This window comes from Bubalus kerabau, chromosome 21 (genome assembly GCF_029407905.1).
Source record: "Bubalus kerabau isolate K-KA32 ecotype Philippines breed swamp buffalo chromosome 21, PCC_UOA_SB_1v2, whole genome shotgun sequence".
Lineage (NCBI taxonomy): Eukaryota > Metazoa > Chordata > Mammalia > Artiodactyla > Bovidae > Bubalus > Bubalus kerabau.
The window spans coordinates 8,744,319-8,750,756 of record NC_073644.1 but is presented as its reverse complement, the minus strand read 5'-3'; the positions used below and the strand labels follow the sequence as shown (position 1 = coordinate 8,750,756).

Below are 6,438 nucleotides of genomic sequence, written 5' to 3'. Positions count from 1 at the left end.
TTGAAAGCAGAATAACTCATTTTTGACTCTTCTCAAACTTTTTACAAGATATTTTCAGAGGTTTAATATTTGGCTTAGAAATTGTGCCTCCTACCTCAATCTGCTAATAAACTGAGGGCAGAGGGGATAATTTTGAACTTTTAAATAAATTAGAAGGTAATTCGGAACGAGGGATTAGCTCTTATAAAAGCATAGGGTTTTATCTCGGAGAACATCTTCCATCCTTCTTACCCAGATTTCAATTTGCAGAGAGTTTTCAGCTTTCAGCTCTCCTCCTCGCCTCTGTGTTCTTTTATTCCGATTTCTCAGGGCAGTGCTGGGCTGCATAGCAGGTGGTTGATGTGGGCTCCAGGTCTTTCAAAAGAGCAGTTATCACATTTTTCAACAGCTCAGGTAGCAGAAATTTGCTTTTCTCACAGTACCCTTTTTTTTTTTTTTGAAAGGTAGATTTTTGCCAACTGTAAATGGAACTCAAACCCCTGGGAGTTTAAACTCATTTCTAGGTTTGAAATCTACATTACTCAGATGGGCTTGAAACATGCAAAAATCATTTCCTTTACAGCTCAGGGATGTTCGAGAGGCTCAAATCTGAGCCAAAACAAGAAGATTGCCAGGAATAGAGAAACATGTTAATATTTTATTACTGTTATTCTTTCTATTGTATTAGTCATGAGGGGCCCCACAGCCTTAAATAATTTTCAATAGCTCAGAATATATGGTATGTTTTTTAATGATTATTTTTGTAAAATACATTTCCAAACTCCACTAAGAAAAAGTGATATTTTTTAAAATTTCAATTTTACATATTAACCCTTCAGAATGTGTTGAGAGTAGCTTTTCCTATTTTATGTAAAATCTATTATTTTTAAAACTGGCATATTCAAATATGTTTCATTAGGCCATCTGAAGGAGAGTAGAATTTGATGGCCCAAAATACACCTCTGCTGCAGAAGGAGTATTTCAGGCTCATTATTTTTAAGAAACAGTAAACACAGAGAATCTCTGAAAGTTGAGTAGAAGTTATCCGTTTGTAAGAGAAATTGACATTTATCAAGAGAATTCCATCTGGAAGGATGTCTTCCTCTGCACCAAAAGGAAGAGGAGGAGGACCATATCTCTAGAGACGCGAATCCATGCAGCAAGCAAGGATTTAAATCTGCGTTACAACCTTACCTGTGTTCATTAGGCTTTTCCTGGTCCCCTCCCTCCCCTGGCTTGCCCCGACTCCAACATCTTCTTATATCCAGTGACAATATTTAAGGTGATGGCTTGGGTCATCAGGGTGTTGGTCAGTTTTCCTGGTGATCTCCCATGTATAATGGAGGTGAACATGTGATTACACTTCTGTTTTTTTTTTTTTTTTCCTGTTAATTTCTCTTTTATTTCAAAGGAGTATCAGCTGAGAACTTAGAAGGATAGAATGAAGTTTATTTTTTCCTCCCTACATATCATAAATAACAGACTTTACCATCAGCAGTAACATCCATAGGAATAGAGACATGGTATCTCCAAGGCAACTTGGGGAAAAAAAGAAAAACAAGCAAAATGTAAAGAGCTCTGAAGTTAGCTTTTTCACTGTCTTATTGAGGACTATAGCCCAGGAGAACACCTCGCAGATAGTTCTGAGGAGCTCTACCCTGGAGAAGAGGGTTGGGGGTCAGTATATATATGATTTTGGCAAAAAGGTGTGTGCAGTCAAGCACACATCTAAGTAACAGGTTGCTAGAACGGATATCTCAGTTATGATTTTAGTGTTTTTCTAAGTACGGAAGATGCAAGACATTTTTGAATCTATATATATCTATAGGACATCTCAGGGAAATAACTCCCCAAAAGTTGATACTTCCTTAAATGGTTCTCTTGATAGTGACTAACTTTACAGTTTCTAAGCTTCAAGCATAATTTCTCCCCATTGTAATTAAGACGTCTTTGCTGTATTTTTTTTCATGTTGTAGTTTTCTAATGTGTATTACTCATCAATTTATCAACTTCAGTTCTATCTGTTTTTATTTTCAGTTTTCCTGAAACCACAATCCTGCCTTCATAGACAGAGTTGTCATAATTTAACAACAAGAGAAAAGTGAAACCACAAAACCATATCTTCAGGTTGGGAATCTGCAAACATTTTCTGTTAAAGGTCAGATAATAAATATGTTAGATTTTGTGACCACACAGCCTGGTGGCAGTGCTGCTTCTACTTATGCTTGTTCTTCTTCTTCTTTTCATCATTATTATCCCTTAAAAATGTAGACTGCTTGTATCTACCCCAATACCTGTTACCTCTCACCCTACAGGAAGACACCTGGCCACCACCTTCTGCCGGCCGCTGAGTTCATGGTTCACTTTCAGGAGCAGTTTTAGCCTGAACCCCCCCTCCCCCAACCCGGGAAATAACTATATTCTATAACTTAGTGCTTGACTAAAGGTTCTTTTGCATTTAGCCTTACAGATTCCACAATGGTAGTTAGGTAACAGCTCTTTCCCCCACCCCATTTAGTGAGAAGATTGTTTCAGACATTTTTAATCCAGTAAAATTATTCTGACACATTCTGCATTCTATCAAGAGATTCTCCAACTTCCTACAGGTTTTCTTAATATCTGTTATTACTTGTATATGTCAAGATTCATTCTTTCTAAGTTCCAGAGAGGCATGATGTCATGTATAGACCATTCTAGTAGACTGTGTGTGCTAAGTTGCTTTAGTCGTGTCCGACTCTTTGCAACCCTGTGGACTGCAGCCCACTAGACCCCTCTGTCCATGTAGTTCTCTAGGCAGGAATACTGGAGTGGGTTGCCCTTCCCTTTTCCAGAGGATCTGCCTGATCCAGGCATCAAACCCACATCTCTTATGTCTCCTGCATTGGCAGGCAAGTTCTTTACCACTAGCACCACCTGGGAAGCCCTACAGTAGACTACAAAATAGTTTCACTGGTCTTGAAAAAATTCCGTGTTTTATCTAGTCTGCAGCATCCTCTTAAACCCAGAATATCTTGTACCCAGGTCTGTTTACCATCTCTATGTTTTTGCCTTTTCCAGAATGTCATATAAATAAATTCATGCAGCCTTTTCAGACTGGCTTCTTTCCCTTAGCATCATGCATTTAAGATAAATCCATGTCTACAAAAACATGGCTTCATAGCCCACACCTTTTTATTGTTGAGTGGTGTTGTATTTTAGGGATATCCTAAAGTTTACTTCTCCATTCATCTATTGCAGAACATCTTGGTTGCTTCCCATTTTCTTGCCAATTGTGAATAAAATTACTGTACACATTTGCAAATAGGTTTCGGTGTGGATCTAGATTTTTCATATCAGTAGGGTAAATGCTCAGAAGCGTGACTGTTGGATAGTGCTCCATGATTGAATTCAGCTTCATGTGAAATTGCCCAGCTGCTTTCCAAGTTCCTACGCCGTTTGCACACCCACCAGTAATACATGACGTTCCTTCTACCCTACACCTCACCAGCGATCGGTACTGTCAGTTTTTCAATGGGGGCCACGCTAGGAGGTATATAGTAGTAACTCATCACTGTTATTTGCTTTCCCTGGTGACAGACGCTATCAAACATCTTTTCATGTGTTCTCTGTATTCTCTATATCTTCTCTGGTGAAATGTCTGTTTAGATTTTGGCCCATTTTTAATTGGGCTGCTTGTTTTTTATCACTGGGTTTTAAATGTGCTTTGCGTATTTCTGGGACAAATGCTTTGCCAGATATTTTTTGATAGTGTTGTCAACCAGTCTGTGCCTTGAGTTTTCATTCTCTTAACAGGGTGTTTCAGAAAGCTGAGCTTTTTAACTTTAATAACTTCCAAATAATCATCTTTTTTACTTTATGTAGCATGATTTTTTGTGTGTGTTTTATCTAAAGACTTATTGTTAATCTCGGGGTCACATAGATTTTCTCCTGGAAATTTTTCAATGCTACATTTAGATACAGATTTGCTTTGAGTGACTTTTGTGGAAAGTGTGGAGTGTGGGTCTAGGTTTATTTTTTGCATATGGACATCCAGTTGTTCCAGTGTTATTTGTTGAAAAGACTGTCCTTTCTGTACCCAATGTCCTTTGTCAAAAATCAGTTGAATATATTTGTGTGGGTGCATTTCTGGGTTCTCTGTTCTGTCTCACTGATCTATGTGCTATTCTTTGACCAATATCATGCTGTGTGATTACTGTAGCTTTATAATAATTCTGGAAATCAGATAGCATGAATCCTTCAACTTTGTTCACCTTTCATATAAGGTTGGCTATTCTAGGCTTTTGCCTTTCCAAGTACATTTCAGAATCAGATTGCCAATATCTACAAAGTAGTTTACTGGGATTTTAATAGGGTTGTGCCATACTTTCATTTTTTTTTTAATTTTATTTTATTTTTAAACTTTAGGATGTATGTAATAAATCCTTTTTGGAATTTATTGCCAAAAGTAAAGTTTGCTTCTTTTCCCTGAAACCCATCGAGACCAGGGTCACTCCTTTTTTTAATACTAGCACCAAGGAAGCAAAGAAATAAATCATTTTTAGAAATTACTATAGTCATTTAATTATTTTTTGTATTGCTATCAATAAGCTTTTTAACATCCTAACCTGCATATAGATATGTATGCATACACTCATATATATCCCAACCCTATTAATGGTTGGTATTATATAATTTATAATAGAATAAACATAAATATACAAGTAGAATAAAGCAGAAATTTAAATCAAAATATCAATAAAATTTATCACTTTATTTTTCTTTGAAAGTTTTATAAATAACATCAGTTTGTACTCTATGTTAAGTATAATAGCTATTTTTTTTAAAATTTTGCTTTATTTCCATCAATCATCTATGTATACATTTTTTCTTTTGAACCATTTGAAAGTAAGAAGCAGACATTTTTTATACATGTTGTTTTATTTGTTTTCAAGTGATTCCTTAATAGAATCAGAGAAAATTCTTCACATAAATGCAAAGGCCCTATATCTACCAAAGGGGAGAATATGAGCAGAAAAAAAAATACAAAGATGTACTGGGTTAGTAAAAATTCAAAATCTTTAGTAGAGCCAGAATTGAAATTTGTAATCTTAGCAAAATATATTTAGAAATGTAATGAGGCATTATCAGTGGAAAATACAATGGAGCCTAATTTTACTTAAATTGTATTCATAGATGTACATTTGCAGAACAGAGAATCTGAAAATAAATTAAGACTATTCAGTAATATTATTTCTTCATATTCTACACAGAATCCATGCAGCTGTTTTTGTCTACAACTTAGTAACAGAAAGAAGAAACACTATTTTTAAGTGGTTAAACTTCTTACTCTGGTTTACCTTTTGTAGTTCATGAAGAATATATTTCATATGATGCTGGCTTTTCCTTTGTACATAAATGGCACTTTTCATCAATACCCTTGAGCAAGACCAAACAGCTACTTTTGAACAAGAAGTGTGTTGAGTAGGTATCAGGTATATAAAAGAACAACAGAACTGAGAATAGGACCTAAAAATCTTGTAAAGTTTTGTGTTCATAAAATAGCCTACATTTTTTTCTTATGCAAAATACATTTCAGCCCTGATGGGCAAAACTAAAATAGTATTTCCAAAATGAATTGTTTTCAGAAGCCATCTGTAAATTCAAAATGTCAGCCACACAGTGTCTCTAGAGACCTCACTTCACCTCATATTTACTTAGTGAACTCACAGTTATCCTTTAAAGCCCATACCAGCCCTTTGAGAAGAGTTCCTGGCTAATCCCAAGTACATTTGGGATTCTCGTATGCTCCACTACTAATTTAATTACTTACACATTGGAGTCTACAACTAGACCTTTCGAGTTTGATAGAAGTGTAAATATGTCCATCATCTTTTTCTTAATCAAATTATGCATACCCCTTGAAACTGCTTGATAGGGAATCTTTGCAGTGTATATATTTACTGTGATTTTGCAAGATTCTTTCTTTTGGCAGCAGAGCCGTGTCTTCAGTGAGGGGTGCCACATTTGAAATCTGGCTCAAATTCCTGCACTGAGCAAGAGATCCAGACTTCATATTAAGGTGACACCCTGGATTTCTACCATTCTTCGTTTAGTTTGATCGTAGATGCCAAGCACCATCTCTGTTGGCGGCCTTTCTATTTTGCCTCTAGTGATGCTGTGTTCTATCAGCTACTCCACAACTCTTATTGGGCCACGCCCCCTGGCTGCTCTTTTGACCTTGAGCACTGTGGCAATGTGACTGGTTCCAAATAGGAAAAGGAGTATGTCAAGGCTGTATATTGTCACCCTGGTTATTTAACTTATATGCAGAGTACATCATGAGAAACGCTGGACTGGAAGAAGCACAAGCTGGAATCAAGATTGCCAGGAGAAATATCAATAACCTAAGATATGCAGATGACACCACCCTTATGGCAGAAAGTGAAGAGGAACTAAAGAGCCTCTTGATGAAAGTGAAAG

General features: G+C 36.4%; 1 long non-coding RNA gene across 1 annotated transcript; it reads right to left on the bottom strand.

Moving 5' to 3' along the window:
- Positions 1-1,196: 1,196 nt before the first annotated feature.
- On the bottom strand, positions 1,197-6,018 carry LOC129635938 (uncharacterized). Its single transcript, XR_008706551.1, has 3 exons — positions 5,920-6,018; positions 5,306-5,394; positions 1,197-1,298 (listed from the first exon to the last, which is right to left on the bottom strand). It is a non-coding gene; the product is annotated as an uncharacterized LOC129635938 (long non-coding RNA).
- Between the last annotated feature and the right edge of the window lie 420 nt (positions 6,019-6,438).